The sequence below is a fragment of the Dipodomys merriami genome, unplaced genomic scaffold (assembly GCF_024711535.1).
Source record: "Dipodomys merriami isolate MVZ:Mamm:240054 unplaced genomic scaffold, mDipMer1.0.p SCAF_12, whole genome shotgun sequence".
NCBI classification, from domain to species: domain Eukaryota; kingdom Metazoa; phylum Chordata; class Mammalia; order Rodentia; family Heteromyidae; genus Dipodomys; species Dipodomys merriami.
Window position 1 is genome coordinate 24,777,294 of NW_027202493.1, and position 17,453 is coordinate 24,794,746.

The 17,453-nt window shown below is 36.8% G+C and overlaps 1 long non-coding RNA gene across 1 annotated transcript in view; it reads right to left on the reverse strand.

The window, feature by feature from the left end:
• Positions 1-17,453, reverse strand: part of LOC138823272 (uncharacterized) — a 206,267-nt gene that overhangs the window by 155,457 nt on the left and 33,357 nt on the right. The gene's annotated exons all lie outside the window — the stretch shown is intronic.

The following is a 17,453-nucleotide window of genomic DNA, read 5'->3' on the forward strand; positions in this document are numbered from 1 at the left end:
TATAAGGATCTAGCTTTAGTTTTCTACAAGTAGTTAACCAATTATGCCAGCACCATTTCTGAAGAGGCTGTCTTTCTTCCATTCTATTTTCTTTTTAAGCTCCCTTATTGAAGATTAGATGGCTATAGGTCTGTGGCTTCATTTCTTGGTTTTCAATTCTATTCCATTGGTCCTGAAGTCTGTTCTTGTGCCAGTACCAAACTGTTTTGATTACTATGACTTTATAGTAGAGTTTGAAATTTGGTAATGATATTCCTCCAGCACTGTTCTTTCTGTTGAGGATTGTTTTTGCTATTCGGGGTCTTTTATTGTTCCATATGAATTTTTGGATTGCCTCTTCTATTTACTTGAAGAATGAGGTTGGAATTTTGATAGGTATCGCATTGAATTTGTAGATAGCCTTGGGAAGTATTGCCATTTTCACAATGTTGATCTTTCCAATCCAGGAGCATGGGAGGTTTTGCCATTTTTTAAGGTCTGTGTTGATTTTCTTTTTCAAGATTTTAAAGTTTTCATCATAGAGGTCCTTCACTTCTTTAGTTAATTCCTAGGTATTTTATTTTTACAAATGGAGTTGCTTTCCTAATTTCAGCCACACTTTTCTCATTGTTGGCATACGGAAAAGCCATTGATTTTGGGGGGTTAATTTTATAACCTGTTACTTTGCCAAAGTTTTGAATCAGCTTGAGTAATTTGGGAGTGGAATCTGTGGGATTGTTTAAATACAAGATCATGTCATCTGCAAAGAAGGACAGTTTTACTTCTTCTTTCCCTATTTGGATCCCCTTTATGTTTGCATCTTGTCTTATTGCTGTAGCTAGGCATTCTAATAATAGATTGAAGAGAAGTGGAGAGTGGACATTCTTGTCTTGTTCCTGAGTTAAGAGGAACTGGCTTTAGTTTTTCGCCATTAAGTATAATGCTGGCTGTAGGTTTGTCATATACAGCCTTTATTGTATTGAGGAATGTTCCATGGATTCCTAATTTTTCCAGAACCTTCATCATAAAGGGGTGTTGGATCTTGTCAAATGCTTTTCTGCATCTATTGAGATAAACATGTGGTTGTTATCCTTGCTCCTGTTGATGTGATGAATTATATTAATTGATTTGCGTATATTGAACCAGCTTTGCATCCCTGAAATAAATCCTGTTTGATGGTGGTGTATGATTTTTTGGATGAATTGTTGAGTAGAAAGCCCACGGATTGGGAGAAGATCTTCACTAGCCATACATCGGACAATGGTCTCATATCTAAAATATATCTGGAACTCAAAAATTAAAACCTCCAACAGCAAATCTTCAAAGAAACAACTGCCCAATAAATAAGTGGGCTAAAGACTTAAAGAGAAACTTCTCTGAAGAGGAAAGAAGGATGGCCAATAGACACATGAAGAAATGCTCAACCTCCCTAGCCATAAAAGAAATGCAAATCAAAACAACATTGAGATATCACCTCACCCCAGTTAGAATGGCTAAAATCAAGAACTCTAATAACAACAGATGCTGGAGGGGATGTGGACAGAAAGGAACCTTACTGCATTGTTGGTGGGAATGTAAACTTGTTCAACCACTTTGGAAAGCAGTATGGAGGTTCCTCAAAAGACTCCACATAGAGCTCCCCTATGACCCAGCAATCCCACTTTTGGGCATTTACCCAAATGTTCACAAACAAGAACACACTAAAGCTACCAGCACAACTATGTTTATTGCAGCATTATTTACCATAGCTAAGATATGGAACCAACCCAGATGCCCCTCAGTAGATGAATGGATCAAGAAAATGTGGTATATATACACAATGGAATTCTATGCCTCCATCAGAAAGAATGACATTGCCCCATTTGTTAGGAAATGGAAAGGCTTTGAAAAAAATTATATTAAGTGAAGTAAGCCAGGCCCAAAGAAACATAGGTCCCATGGTTTCCCTTATTTGCAATATCTAGTATATGTCTGAGTCAAGCAGAAAAGGTCAGATAAGTTGATGTTAAGGAAATGAACCCTAAGGTATGTATTCAAATGTTTTTTTTTCCTTTCATGCCATTGTTTCTAACAGGTTTATAAGATTATTTCTTTGTTGCTTTGTATGTCTCTCCCCCATGGTATAACCCCTGCTTTCACTGTATTTGATGTCGGTATAATTTGTGGAGGGGAAGGGGAAAAACAAATCGCTTAAATAGGGATACAGTTGGACCCATTGCAACAATGAGATGTACAAAGTCGTATGTTGAAAACGAACTTTACAACTTTGGTGGTGGGGGGGAGAGGGGGAAAACGAACTTTACAACTTTGGTGCGGGGGGGGGGTGGGGGGGAGGGGAGAGGGGGAAAGATTGGGTGGTGGGGGCGGGGGGGGGGGAGAATAGGAAGGGATGGGAAGGGGAAACAAAGGAGGAGGCTACAATGCTTGATAAGAAATGTACTCATTACCTTGCCCATGTAATTGTAACCCCTCTGTACAGTATTTTCACAATAAAAAAAAAGAAAACCGAACTTTACAATTTAGGGGAGGGGGGGGAAGGGCGGGGGATGTAGCTGAGGAGGTGGGAAGGAAGGGATGGTAGGGGAAAAACAAAGGAGGAGGCAACAATGCTGGATAAGAAATGTACTCATTACCTTGCTCATGTAACTGTAACCCCTTTGTACAGTATTTTCACAATAAAAATCTTAATTAAAAAATAATCCAAAGTCTTAGGCAAAGGAGGATGGCCTCTGAACAATGCCAGTTTAATTCAGCAAAAACAAATTAGCACAGAACACACCCATTAAGGATTATCTCCACACTGAGATTCCTTCTCTGCAAGTAGTACAGCTCTAAGATCTCAATTTAAATCTGTAAGGGCTGTTTGCCTAACACCTGGAACTGTTTGTCATATGTTCTCATCCCTCCAGGCTGCTCCTCATTTTTATTTGGCTCTGATCCATGTCTTTGATATCCACGTCTTTAATATGACCAGTAACTACATAGCTGACAACTCTAACTGTTCTTTTGAGAGCTGTGGCCTAACAAGGTCTTGATTGCAAGACATAGCTTGAAGAATGAGAGGGAACTCTGTGGTTTACTGAGACAACTATCTTCTTTTCCTTCCCTCGCTGCCACTCTGGGAGAACCTCAAAATTCAGCCCTATGCATAGAACTTTGCCTATTATAGTTGAATAATGTAATGTTTTCATAAAAGCAAATAGTCACTAATATTTGCTGAACTGGTGGATGTTATTACCATGCTTCCAGAATTAACTAACAATTCTACACTAGTGTTCTGCCAGGACAGTTGGTTGCAACCTAATGCTGAGAATCTTGCTATTCGGGTTCCCACACATATTGCTGGCTAGAATTCCTGAAATCTAAGGGTACATGTTGTTGTTACTGCATTTTGTCCCTCATGAAATATGTTGTGATGGGGTCTTTTTCTACTGGAAAGTAAGAAAAGATGGAGCATATACATCCTTAATTGAGCCTTTCCCCCAAAATTTGAGAACTGCTTCCATGAAAGAATGGAAGTCAGGCCATAGGAAGTTTCATGACTGGGAGATTTGATGTAATGATTCATGGCTGGAATTGACTACTCTTAGATCCCTAGGTCCTGGAGAGAGGCTTAGGGGCCTGAATACCTCAGGAAGAGATTTCAAGTGCAGTCAACAATTTGACATTCTTGCCTAGAGTCAGCCTTGTTTGTACTTCAGAGAGGCCCAATTTATTTCAATTTTTCCTTCTTATCCAGGTATCATGAGAACCATTAACTTTTTGCTTCTAATCTGTGTGTTTTTTTTTTTGCCTAACATTACTAAAAATTCATTTTCTACTCAGAATGTAAATTACATTTCCTATTTGTCCTCAAACCAATGTAGCGTTTCTTTTTGCTTTTTATGCGTGATATTTACTGCATCTCTGACATTTTTATTTAGTAGTCAGTATTAATAAATCTTCATGAAAGTAAAAGAGTCATTGTGATTTTGTTAAAAATGCATTGCTTACAGTGCTTTGAAGAAGCATGGATGTTCAGCTACAAAGACAAACAATCACACCAAGGAACAAATGCTGACATTGACATAGTCAAATTCATCTTGGCATTCCTAAGAGTAATATATTTAAAGGAACTGCTAATTTTTTCAGAGTTCAGTTCTTTTCAGCTCTGTAAGGGTAATGTAGTATTTCTTTTTTATTAAAAAAAGTTTTAGGCCCCAGATATAGTTGTGCTGTTTCTCAAAAAAGTACCCCAAGTTTATTAATATTTTTCAAGATAAAATATTTTGTAACACATCTTCCTGATGTGTTAATTAAATTTCTCTTATTTGTGTTTATACTTAAGCCCACTGAAGATAACTAAAAAGAGAATTGAGTTCTTAAAATTAACTTCTTCCTCCTGCTCTTCTGCTTCTTTTTCCTCCCCTCCTTTGCTGGTACTTTGCTGATTTGAATTTAGGGCCTTACCTTCATTTATTTCACTTGTTCAGTGGGCTTTCTTTTTTTAAATATGTTTTTTATTGTAAAAATACTGTACAGAGGGGTTACAGTTACATGACCAAGGTAATGAGCATATTTCCTATCAAGCATTGTTACCTCCTCCTTTGTTTTCCCCCTACCATACCTTCCTTCCCTCCTCCCTAGGCCCCCTCAATTGTAAACTTCATTTTTTCAACATAGTACTTGTGCATCTCATTGTTACAATGGGTCAATCCGTATCCCTATTTAAGCATTTTGTTTTTTTCCCTTCCTTTCCCCAAGCTACAAAAGTGTATATACAAGATGCAGGTAACTGACATCAAATACAGTGAAAACAGGGGTTATACTGTGGGGGAGGAACATACAAAGCAACAACAAAAAAAATCACATGGTACATTATAAATACATTAGAAACAATAGCAAGAAAGAAAAAAAACCACTTGTGTCCCTATCTTGGGGTTCGTTTCGCTTAACATCATCTTATCTAGTCATATGTACATAGCTTTTTACCTTTTCTGCTTGCCCCAGACATATACTAGTTATTGCAAATAAGGGAAACCATGGGACCTGTGTTTCTTTTTTTTTTTTTTTTGTCGGTCATGGGGCTTGAACTCTGGGCCTGGGTGTTGTCCCTTAGCTCTTCAGCTCAAGGCGAGCGCTCTACCACTTGAGCTACAGCGCCACTTCCGGGACCTGTGTTTCTTTGGGTCTGGCTTACTTCACTTAATATAATTTTTTCCAAGACTTTCCATTTCCTAACAAATGGGGTGATGTAATTTTTTTCTGAAGGAGGCATAGAATTACATAGAAATACAATGTAATTCTCTCTCTCTCTCTCTCTCTCTCTCTCTCTCTCTCTCTCTCTCTCTCTCTCTCTCTCTCTCTACATATATATATAACATTTTCTTGCTCCATTCATCTACTGAGGGGCATCTGGGTTGGTTCCATATCTTAGCTATGGTAAATAATGCTGCAATAAACATAATTGTGCTGGTAGCTTTAGTATGGTCTTGTTTGTGCTCATTTGAGGGGAGCTCTATGTAGAGTCTTTTGAGGAACTTCATACTACTTTCCAAAGTGGTTGGACAAATTTACACTCTTACCAACAATGCAGTAAGGTTCCCTTCTGGCCACATCCCCTCCTGCATCTGTTGTTAGCATTCTTGATTGAACCCACTCTTACTGGGGTGAGGTGGAATCTCAATGTTGTTTTGATTTGCATTTATTTTATAGCTAAAAAGGTTGAGCATTTCTTCATATGTCTATTGGCCATCCTTCTTTCCTCTTCAGAAAAGTTTCTCTTTAAGTCTTTAGCCAACTTATTTACTGGGCAGTTGTTTTTTTAAGGATTTGTTGTTGGGGGATTTAAAATAAAAGACCCGAATAGCAAAATGATCCTTACCAGAAAGAATAGTGCTGGAGAAATACCAATACCAAATTTCAAACTCTACTACAAAGCCATAGTAATCAAAACAGCTTGGTACTGGCACAAGAAAAGACCTCAGGACCAATGGAATAGAATTGAAAACCCAGACATGAAGCCACAGACCTATAGCCATCTAATCTTCGATAAGGGAGCTAAAAAAAATAGAATGGAAGAAAAACAGCCTCTTCAGTAAATGGTGCTGGCAAAATTGGTTAATCACTTGTAGAAAACTAAAGCTACATCCTTATATATCACCCTGCACCAGAATCAACTCCAAATGGATCAAAGACCTCGGAGTCAAGCAGATACCCTGAAAACATTACAAGACCGAATAGGAGAAACCCACGTCTTGTTGGCACAGGCCGAAATTTTCTTAATAGAGACCCAGAAACACAACAAAACAAAGAAAGGTTGGACAAATGGGATTGTATGAAGCTGCAGAGCTTCTGCATGGCAAAGGACATAGCTAACAAGATCAATAGAAAGCCCACGGATTGGGAGAAGATCTTCACTAGCCATACAATGGATAAGGGTCTCATATCTAAAATATACTTGGAACTCATTTGGCATTCTACGGCTTGAACCATGCCTCCAATGTAGCATTTTGCTGATTATTTTCTTGAACTTTTCTGTCTGGCTAAACTCAAATTTCCTGAGTAGATAGTATCCCAGCTCTGAGACATTCTTTATTTCTTATTGAATATCCTATTTCATAAAATAAATTTATTGGACTTAAATTTCATATGTCTTATTCCTCGGAAACAGTGTTCTATTAGTTCAGACTGCACAACAATCAAGTCATCGTCAAAATAATCAAAGTAACAATAATAAAATAAATATAATGCAGGTTAGTGCATAATATAGTAAAACAACAATCCTAAACAAATTCCATTTTAATTATAAAAATGTAAAAAAAGGATATCTCTAACAGTGTCTGGCACATCATAAGACTTGGAAATATGTTGGTTTTTGCCCCTTTGGACTTGCTTTTCACAGCAGTTTGCTCTGTGACAAAATTTGGCATATGCTTTTTCCTGCAGGGAGGCTTTTCTGTTCACAAAGTTTAGAAGAAGCCCAGATTGAGATGAGAAAAAAAGAAAACAGTGATATTCGTAAAATGATAAGGAAAATGAAAACTGAAAATAGATTTTAGTCTTTCATCAGATGGGATTGTTTAGTGCAACTTTTAATATTCTACTGTACTTTGTAACAATAAAAAGTAGTATATGAAAAAGAACCTGTAAATTTGTGGTGTTTTATGACCATATGCTCTTTTACATGTAGCTCTTCTTGGTTTGGCATTTATAGAAGATACACACACACACACACACATCATATATGATATGTGTGTTAGTTGTGTAATTAAAAAGGAATAGTCTTATTGCTTTTAAAGTTTTAGTAAATTTTTTTCTCACTCAAAAATTCTTTTTAAATGATCCTGCTTTCTTACTTGGAATTGTGTTAAAAAGTTATACACAAATGTCATGGTTTCTATGCAAACCAGTATTAGGCAAAGTGAACAGCGATTACAAGTGGGTGGGTCACAAACAATCTGTGAGCACACTTTCCATTCACATCAAAGTTAGGAATATAGAAATCACATTGGCAAATTGGTTCTCTCACAGACAATGAAATTCCCCTATACGAATTAGATATTAACAGAAAACATATATATATATATATATATATATATATATATATATATATATATATATATATACTCACTCACTTTGCTTATGATTGTTGCTCTGCTACTTGAGCCATCTCTCCTGTCTGGTATTTTGCTGTTAGTTGGAGATGGAGTCTCATAAATACTTTTTCTTTGTCTGGCTTACAGCTGTTAACTCTCTAGGTCTCAGCCACCCAGGTAGGTGAGAATATAGACATGAACCATTGATGCATGATTTATAGATGATTTATAAAGTGTGTACTTAAAATAAATGGAAAAATAATGGAAAAAGAAAGAGTAAATAGAAATGAAAGAAAAATGATTCATGGTGCAAAATTTATTTTTTTGAATCATCAGTAAGCTAACCAAATAAAAGATTTGAGGAATGTTAAATGCTAAGTAAAAATATTAAGTAGTATTTTAAAACTTTTAAAACTTTACTTATCTATAAGACAAAGGCAGTTTGGCGGGTCATAAACATGAAGGATCATTGGAAAAAGTAGTAAAAGGAAAGAAAGGAGTTGGATAAATAAGAAATGTTTGAAGTACTCAGCAAATTTAGGTACTGCTTAGTGTATTGTCCACATAATGAATATTTCAGGTGCATAACGAGATCCTTATAGTTTTCAAAGACAAGCAGGGAAGATGGATTCCATCTGTTAAAGACTTCTGATTGGCATATATGTTGTAAGACTACTTCAAGAGTGAAAGAATTCCGCTCAAAAGCCATAGCTATGAAATATTTATCACACCTACTTTCATAGAAAAGCATGAGCGGACTCTGTGACACAACATTTACTAATAATGCCAACAAAATTACATATCTTGTGTTAAGTGATTATTCTTAAGAGATGAACTGGGTTTTGCTTGTGGTGGCTGATCAGAGAAAATAAGGTGGGTTACAGTTTGCAGTCTCCTTAAAAAGAATAATAATATACTTTTAAGCTTCATAGCACAGGGGACATAAGGTCTGATAAAGATTTGTTAAGAAAGATGACTCTGGACATTTTTTGCTAGGGTTATTTCTTTTTAATTTCAAAATTACATTTCTGTCAATATCAAACCCTCCCTGTAACAAACCTTTTGTATATAAAAATGCTGTAGCTATACCTTTGAGTATTTCTTTTATTAAGCAAGGCAAGGACTCGTGTGTCTCCAAATATTGCTCAAACTTACAAAGCCAGCTGAATAACTAAACATTAAATCATCTGTAGCCCCCAAATCTGCAAATGATTCTTGAAAATGTAGGGGGGAAACCCTCTGATTCCTTCTAAGTATTTCTTGGAAACAATGATAAGCAGTTTTGTTTAAGTTCTGAGACCCTCGAGCCTTCATAAAAATAACTTTGAAATATTATATTATGTGTGAAAATTTTACACACATGCACATTTATAATCAGCAGACAGGGCCTCTGCCTTTCTTTGACCTGATAATCAGCCATGCTGCCTACTCAAACATGAAAAGAAAGCAAGACTGAGAAAGCTCAAGCACATAATCTCAGTGCCATTTGGAGCCATGTGTCTTTATGAAATCCTCTATTACTGCAAATCTCTTGGTTGTATTTTCTGTGGAATTGTCTGTTTCTCATTATCAAAGTCTAAAGAAATTTGATACAGTCATGTAACACTTGGCAAAGGAGTGTTAGAAAAATGCATTCCAAAGTGCTCAGCTTATCTTTTCTTTCCAAAGCAGTAACTACTGTCTGACTTTCCTCCTCTGGAGAAGCCAATTGGGAGGGCAAAGAAAAAAAAATCAAACCAAAGTAAATTAAGCAAGGGCCTTGTGCCTGAATCAATCACAGACGTCAGCTTTTAAACAATGAATTGTAGTTAACAGGCACTACGGGCAGCATTAGTGTGGAAGATTCCTTCTCTGTAAAGTCACCTTTGGCTTGGAGAATGTATACCAGGCCATTCTCTGAAAGCAAGTTCATCAGAAGAAGGTAGAGTGGGTGAAGTCTGAGGTTTGCAATGTCTACAACTGTAATCATGGTCCCACAACACTAGCCTCTATCAGCTTGTGAACTCTCCGAGGCAATTCACAGTGAGGTTTAGTCTTTATTTTAAATATCCTTTCTCAAGGGTAGGGGGAGGGAAGTCTAGGGGAAATTAGTAAATAGGAGTTTCCCAAAGGTAAATGTAATGCTGTCTTCTCACAGGTGTTCATTTGGTCTGCACATGTGACTCAGTTCATTTATTCAGATATTGCACAAATAGTGTTCAGACAACTCTAGATATGCACATTTGATCAATTAAGAGAGAACTCTGTTTTTGCCACTGAAGCTTTTAAAAGGCATTATAGTTAAAATACACTACAGGAGCATGCTGGGATAATCGACTGTCAAAACGACACTGGTACCACTGAGTGGTCTTAAAATAGCAGGAAATACAACTGAACGCTGGAAAGGAAATCACTATTTCACTTTTTTTCAAATAAAACATATTGCACCTCTGAGTTCACAATGGGATATTTGCTGAGAGCCTGTAATTAACTCATAATGATGAGAGCCATGGCAATAAACATTTCCTTAGCAAAGCATTTAATCGTTTTCACAATTTCCTACACTTTTTTTTTCTATTTCCCTGTCAGTTTTTTTTTGTTAGCTTGTCACTATGAATCACAAAAATAATAGCTGCTTTTTCTTATTCCTAGAAGGGTCTATTCATTTTAATATTACATAGAGAAACAACATTTCTTGATAAAAATTTATCACATTGTTAGTTAACATGGCATAAGCCAATGTGAGAGTGGTGTGTGTGTGTGTGTGTGTGTGTGTGTGTGTGTGTGTGTGTGTGTGTGTGTGTGTGTGTACGTGCCTGCATATCTATATGCAAAGTAAATAAATAAATATATAGAACACACACATATATATATTTACTTTGGAAACTTAGAGCCAGCAAACTCCAAATGCCCCTTGAACACCTGTAACAGCTGCTTTCTGACTCATCTCCCTCCTGCCTGCCTTGCACACAGCTGTTGAATTAATCTTCCCAAATACCTTTTCATCATGTCACTCCTGTGCTCCAAACCCTTCAAGAGCTGCCCAATACTAATAGTACAAGGTCTTCATTCCTTGCCAGGCATTAAGCCCCCTCTACAATCTGCTTCCAATTTTCTTTTTTTGCCTCATTTCCCAGTATCCCTTTATAATGTAACAGCCCTGTGAAGTCTCTGCTCCAGTCAACTCAATCTCTTTTGAAAAGGTTGTATGCTGTCCTTCTTCCCCTGTGATTTCCTCAAACTCTCCTCTTCTTCACATCCTTGTACGCTTGTTTGGATCACTACCGCCCCACCCCCCCGCACCTCCAATCCCCTATCTACTGGCAAGTCAGCAAATGCTTCCCAGCTCTGCCTGAGATTGCAAGTTGCATGTGAGCAGGGGCTGATCTTATATGTCTCCATATATTCTACAACTTTTTCTTGGTGCTGGTTTGTCCTAAAGCTTGAATGCAGGGCCTGAGCCCTATCCCTGAGCTTTTGTACTCAAGGCTAGCACTACACCATTTGAGCCATAGCTCCACTTCTGGCCTTCTTTAGCATTCAATTGGAGATAAGATCTCACAGATTTTGCTGTATGGACTGGCTTCAAACCATGATCCTCAGATCTCAGCCTCCTGAGTAGCTAGGATTGCAGATGTGAGTCACTGCTGTCCTGCTTTTCTATTACTTTTAACACAATATCTTGTATAATAAAGCACTTGATAAAGTTATTGATTGCTAGAATCATTGTTACTATAAAACCCAGAGCAATACCATAGTATTAGATTTTCTTCATGAGTATTTACAGTAATTCTTTCCAGAGTGTATTTTAACACAATAACAAATTGAAAATTAACACTTATTTTTATATGCAAATATCTTTTAAAATATGAAAATGTTGAAAAAACTATTCATCAATATTATTACACAAAAGAGAACTTATTGTTCATGTTTATTTTCTGCTATGTTTATCTATAGTAGCTTGTCTATCTCAACCAAATGATATAAACAAAATGTTATGTCACTTCCCAACTAAAGAAACCAAAGAGAAAAGATAGCTTTAAAATCCTTCTTGCCTATATTCAATTCAAATATCCACACTTGCTAGTCTACTTTGCCATTGATAATGTTGACCTGAGAAGGCAAGTTTGGGTCGGCTAAGTTTTTCTCATTACCTAGTATTATATTGTTTAAGGATCTTGTGATCTTCGGTAAATTATGATTAAATTAGACAAATATCATGCAGGTGCACGTGTGCACACACTCACACACACACACACACAGAGTCACCTCCCCCCCCAAATAAAACAATCTACAGGAATTGATTTCTTCAGCCCTACTGACATAAAATGACTTGAAATGTTAGATGTGTTGGGAAAAGAAAAATACAACAGTAGCAAATCTCAGACAAAGACAGACAAATTATGCTTCCTGTTCCCAAGATTGTTTTGAAGATATAAATGCCTATCCTGTCATGATTCTGCAACAATTTATATGCAATTTAACAGCACAGTAAAGTCAAACATTACCATTTATTGCCAGTTGGAAAGGGGGAAAATGGGAAACTCTATGTCTAGGGAGGAATTGTGCAGTTGGCACATTTGCTGGTTCTTAAATTAAACTGCTATTCTCAACGAGTTTGCCTAGGAGTGTGCAGGAGCCCAGTGTTCTTCCTTCTAATTTGGATTGCTTGAGGCCATAGACTCATTGAGTGGTTCCATTCGTGAACAGCAGATGATGCGTGATGAAGCTGTAATGCTCCGCAGAGGAAGTTAGTGCTGGAGAGCCGTACTATACTAGAGGGGGTTTTGATAAAAACTCCCATCCAGTCTACAAATTGTAGACATTGATTTGAAATAAATTGTGACGGATGATCAGTCGATGACGATTTCCATAATCATTATACTGTCGGTAATTTATCAAGGTAATGATATTTGTGTCCCTGATGCCACATTCATCCTGTACTGAGGACTGAAGAACATGCTGGGATTTTTAAAAACCCTTATTAAGAATCGACTGGTTGCATTATGGCTCCAACTGTGCACTCATCAATAGGATGGTGACAAGTGAACTAAACATTTTTTAAAAATGCCACTAGCTTTGTCATAAAATACTTTTGACAAAATCGTCCATTGCACAAAGGCAGTGATTGTATGCAAGGAACATTTTAAGTAAATCTTCCTCATCAAGATTTCTTAGCGTAGTTTGCCAACATAGTTTGGAAAGAGACTTTACACAACGCTGGGCAAAGCAATTTGCCAAAGAACCCCTTCTTAACCCTTCTCCTATTCACCCTCCTAGATCGTTTCCTTCCAGCATATTGTTCTCTTTAGAATGAAGTCGTTTCTTAACAACGACAAATTTTCAACATGTATATATTCAACAGATGCATCACATTCTGCATTTACTCCTGTTAGATTTCAAAACTGATGAACAATATCTCATCCTTATACAGAGGAAAAAAAACCCGCTAATGACATTAAACACTAAATGTCATAAGTATCTCTTCACCAAGATCCAAAGTGAGCTGAGAAAGTCAATGAGAGTGATATAATTAACAAAATTAACAAACGTGTTTTCAGATTGCCATTAGAAAATGAATTACGATTAGATTTGTAAATGTTATAGGATCATTTATATTTTCATAGAACATGGTTTAAATACATAGGACCCAATGATGATAATTTCATGAATAATTCTAGGTTGGCAACTTGAGAAGTTTAACAAAAGTTAGCATAAAGCAAAGTACTCTGACTGTATTTAGAAAAGAGATTATTAGGTATTTGCTTTAATAACTCTATTCACTCTATTGACATGCATTTATAATGGGACATCATACACCTAGCACATGCCTTGGTGGTCTGTAGCCAAAGACAGATAAAATTACTTGATGCTGAATATGTTAATTTTATTTTGTCAAATGCTCAAAAATATGAAGATAAAAGTTAGGCACAGTGGAAACCAGCCCAGGCAGGAAAGGCCATGAGACACATCTCCAATTAACCACCCCAAATCTGGAAGTGGAGTTTTGGCTCAGTGGTGGAGCATCAGCCTTAGAGGAAAAAACTGAAGTACAGAGCCTATGTACTAAGTTCAAGCCCTACTATCTGCACAAAAAAATGTATGCAGATATATCTATACAACTACCAATTTTCATTTGTTTCAAAAATGTTTCTATTTTTATGAGTCTGAAGTAAGTGGCATGGTCTGTGATCTCAATAGTTAAGGTATTTGCATACTGGCTCCATTCCTGGTGTTCTGACTTTATCATTTATTTATATTTTGGCAAAATATCCATAAGATTTGTCTTTTTTGATTTTTAAATTTTATGTTCACTGTTTTAAATTACACTTGCAATAATCTCCAATCATCACTACTAGTCATGGTGTCCTGCATTTAAAGTTACTTCAGTTTATCACCTGTAAATAAGAGTGATGGTTATAATGCCCATTTCATATAATTGTTGTGGAAATTAAGTGAGATAATATGTATCAAGCTTGCCCAGTACAAATAAAGTGCTAAAATACATATGCTAATTTTTTTCCCACATGGTTTCCCTCTAATGTAGATATTAACTAACTCTTTTAAAGGAAAAGTAATTTTTGTATCAATGAATAGAATGATTTCCATTTATTTTACTGTGTAAAATTTTTCTGTATATTAAAATGTTGTATTGGAATCTTACTATGAAACCCTATATAAGAAACAAGAACACCAAATTTTGTTTTCTGATTTTACAAATGAGAAGATAAAACCCTGAAAACTTAAATAATTTTCCCAAGAGTTCATAAGCAGTGATTGGTGGAGTAAGGAATTGAGTCTTGTACCTACGATTTAGGAAACACCCAATTTAGGATCTGTGCTTAATTTTTTTTTCTGTTGACTCATATCTGGCACTCTACCACTAGAGCCATACCTGCAGTCTGGCACTTTGCTGTTTAAAATTGGTGATGGACTTTTGCAAAATTTTCATAAATATAAAAACTAAAATAAGGACAGAATCTGATCCCATTCCCAGCTAACAAAAAAATAGAACATTAGAATGGATAAGGAATTTTTTTCCAATAGGATCTCCAAAATATAGGTAATAACAGCAAAAAACAGAAAAAAATGGCTTACATCAAATTAAACTACTTTGTGTAAATTTGGGCTTGTTGGCTTAAACCTGTAATGCTAATTTCTTTGGAGGCAGAAATTGGGAAATCATGATTGGAAGTCAGTCTAGGTATAAAAGTTCTGAAGACTTCATCTCAGCCAAGGGCTGGGTGTGGTGGCATCTGCCTATCATTCCAATTAAAAACAGGAAGCACAACTATGAGCATCAAAGTCCAGCCAGGCTAGAGCTAAAGAAAGAATACACCTAGAAAACAATCCAAGTTTAAAAACATGCAGGTGAGGATTTGAGAAGTGCTCAATTATAGAGCAATTAAAGTAAGTGTAAGTCCCTGAGTTCAAATGCTATACCACAAGAAATAAAATACAACAAAGCAAACAATCAACAGAGTGAAGAGAAAACCAGAAGTGGTACTGTGGCTCAAGTGGTAGAGCACTAGCCTTGAATACAAAGAGTGCAAATGCAAAGAATACAAAGCGGTATCCTACATAATGGGAAAAAGCAGTTGAACTATACATCTGACAAGGGATTCATGTTCATAATAGATAAGGAATGCATAAAAGAGCCAAATACCTGATTTGAAAATGGCCAGTAAGAGCCAAGTGCTGGTGGCCCACACCTGTAATCCTAGCTACTCAAGAGGCTGAGGTCTGCAGATCATGGTTCAAAGCCTGATAAAAAATGTACTCATTACCTTGCTCATGTAATTGTAACCCCTCTGTACAGTATTTTCACAATAAAAAATATTTTAAAAAAAAGTCAGCCTGACAGGAAAGTCATGGCTAGGGAGGTTGAGCATTTCTTTGTTTGTCTATTGGCCATTCTTCTTTCCTCTTCAGAGAAGTTTCTCTTTAAGTCTTTAGCTTCCTTATTTATCGGGCAGGGGTTTCTTAAAGGATTTGTTGTTGGGGGATTTAAAATAAAAGACCCCGAATAGCAAAAACGATCCTTAACAGAAAGAACAGTGCTGGAGAAGAATCAATACCAAATTTCAAACTCTACTACAAAGCCATAGTAATCAAAACAGCTTGGTACTGGCACAAGGAAAGACTTCAGGACCAATGGAATAGAATTGAAAACCCAGAAATGAACCTACAGACATACAACCATCTAATCTTCGAAAAGGGAGCTAAAAAAATTAGAATGGAAGAAACAGCCTCTTCAGTAAATGGTGCTGGCAAAATTGGTTAATCGCTTGTAGAAAACTAAAGCTTCATCCTTATATATCACCTTGCATCAGAATCAACTCCAAATGGACCAAAGACCTAGGAGTTAAAGCAGACACTCTGAAAACATTACAAGACCGAATAGGAGAAACCCTAGGTTTCCTTGTCACAGGCCGAAATTTTCTTAATAGAGACCCAGAAACACAACAAATCAAAGAAAGGTTGAACAAATGGGATTGCATGAAATTGCAGAGCTTCTGCATGGCAAAGGACATAGCTAGCAAGATCAATAGAAAGCCCACAAGTGGGAGAAGATCTTCGCTAGCCATACAATGGACAAGGGTCTCATATGTAAAATATACCTAGAACTCAAAAATTAAATCCCCCACCAACAAATCCTCAAAGAAACAACTGCCCAATAAATAAGTGGGCTAAAGACTTAAGAGAAACTTCTCTGAAGAGGAAAGAAGGATGGCCAATAGACATATGAAAAAATGCTTAACCTCTCTAGACATAAAAGAAATGCAAATCAAAACAACATTGAGATACCACCTCACCCCAGTTAGAATGGCTACAATCAAGAACTCTAATGCAGTAGGGAACCCTACTGCATTGTTGGTAGGAGTGTAAACTTGTCCAACTACTTTGGAAAGTAGTATGGAGGTTCCTCAAAAGACTCTACAAAGAGCTCCTCTATGACCCAGCAATCCCACTTTTGGGCATTTACCCAAATGATCACAAACAAGACCATACTAAAGCTATCAGCACAATTATGTTTATTGCAGCATTATTTACCATAGCTAAGATATGGAACCAACCCAGATGCCCCTCAGTAGATGAATGGAGCAAGAAAATGTTATCTATCTATCTATCTATCTATCTATCTATCTATCTATCTATCTATCTATCTATCTATCTATCTATCTATCTATCTATCTATCTATCTATAATGGAGTTCTGTGCCTCCTTCAGAAAGAATGAGAATTAAGTGAAGAATTAAGTGAAGTAAGCCAGGCCCAAAGAAACATAGGTCCCATGGTTTCCCTTATTTGCAATAGCTAGTATATGTCTGAGACAAACAGAAATGGTCAGATAAGTTGATGTTAGGTGAAATGAGCCCCAACATAAGTATTCAAATGTTTTTTCTTTCCGTCAATTGTTTCTAACATATCTATAAGATGATTTCTTTGTGGCTTTGTATGTCCCTCCTCCAGGGTATAACCCCTGCTTTACACCTTTGGCCTGGGGTGGGGATGTGAGGGGAGTGGAGGGGATAGGGCAAGGGATGGGAAAGGGAAACAAAGAAGGAGGCAACAATGCTTGATAAGAAATGTACTCATTACCTTGCCCTTGTAATTGTAACTCCTATGTATGGTATTTTCACAATAAAAAAAATCGTTTAACTAGGGATACAGGTGGACCCATTGCAACAATGAGACGTACAAGTCATTATGTAGAAAACTAACTTTACAACTTTGGTGGCAGGGAGAAGGATTGGGTCGGGGGGAGGGAGGAGGATGGGAAGAGATGGGAAGGGGAAACAAAGGAGGAGGCTACAATGCTTGATAAGAAATGTACTCATTATCTTGCCCATGTAATTGTATTCCCTCTGTACAGTATTTTCACAATAAAAAAACAAAAGCCAGCCCTGACAGGAAA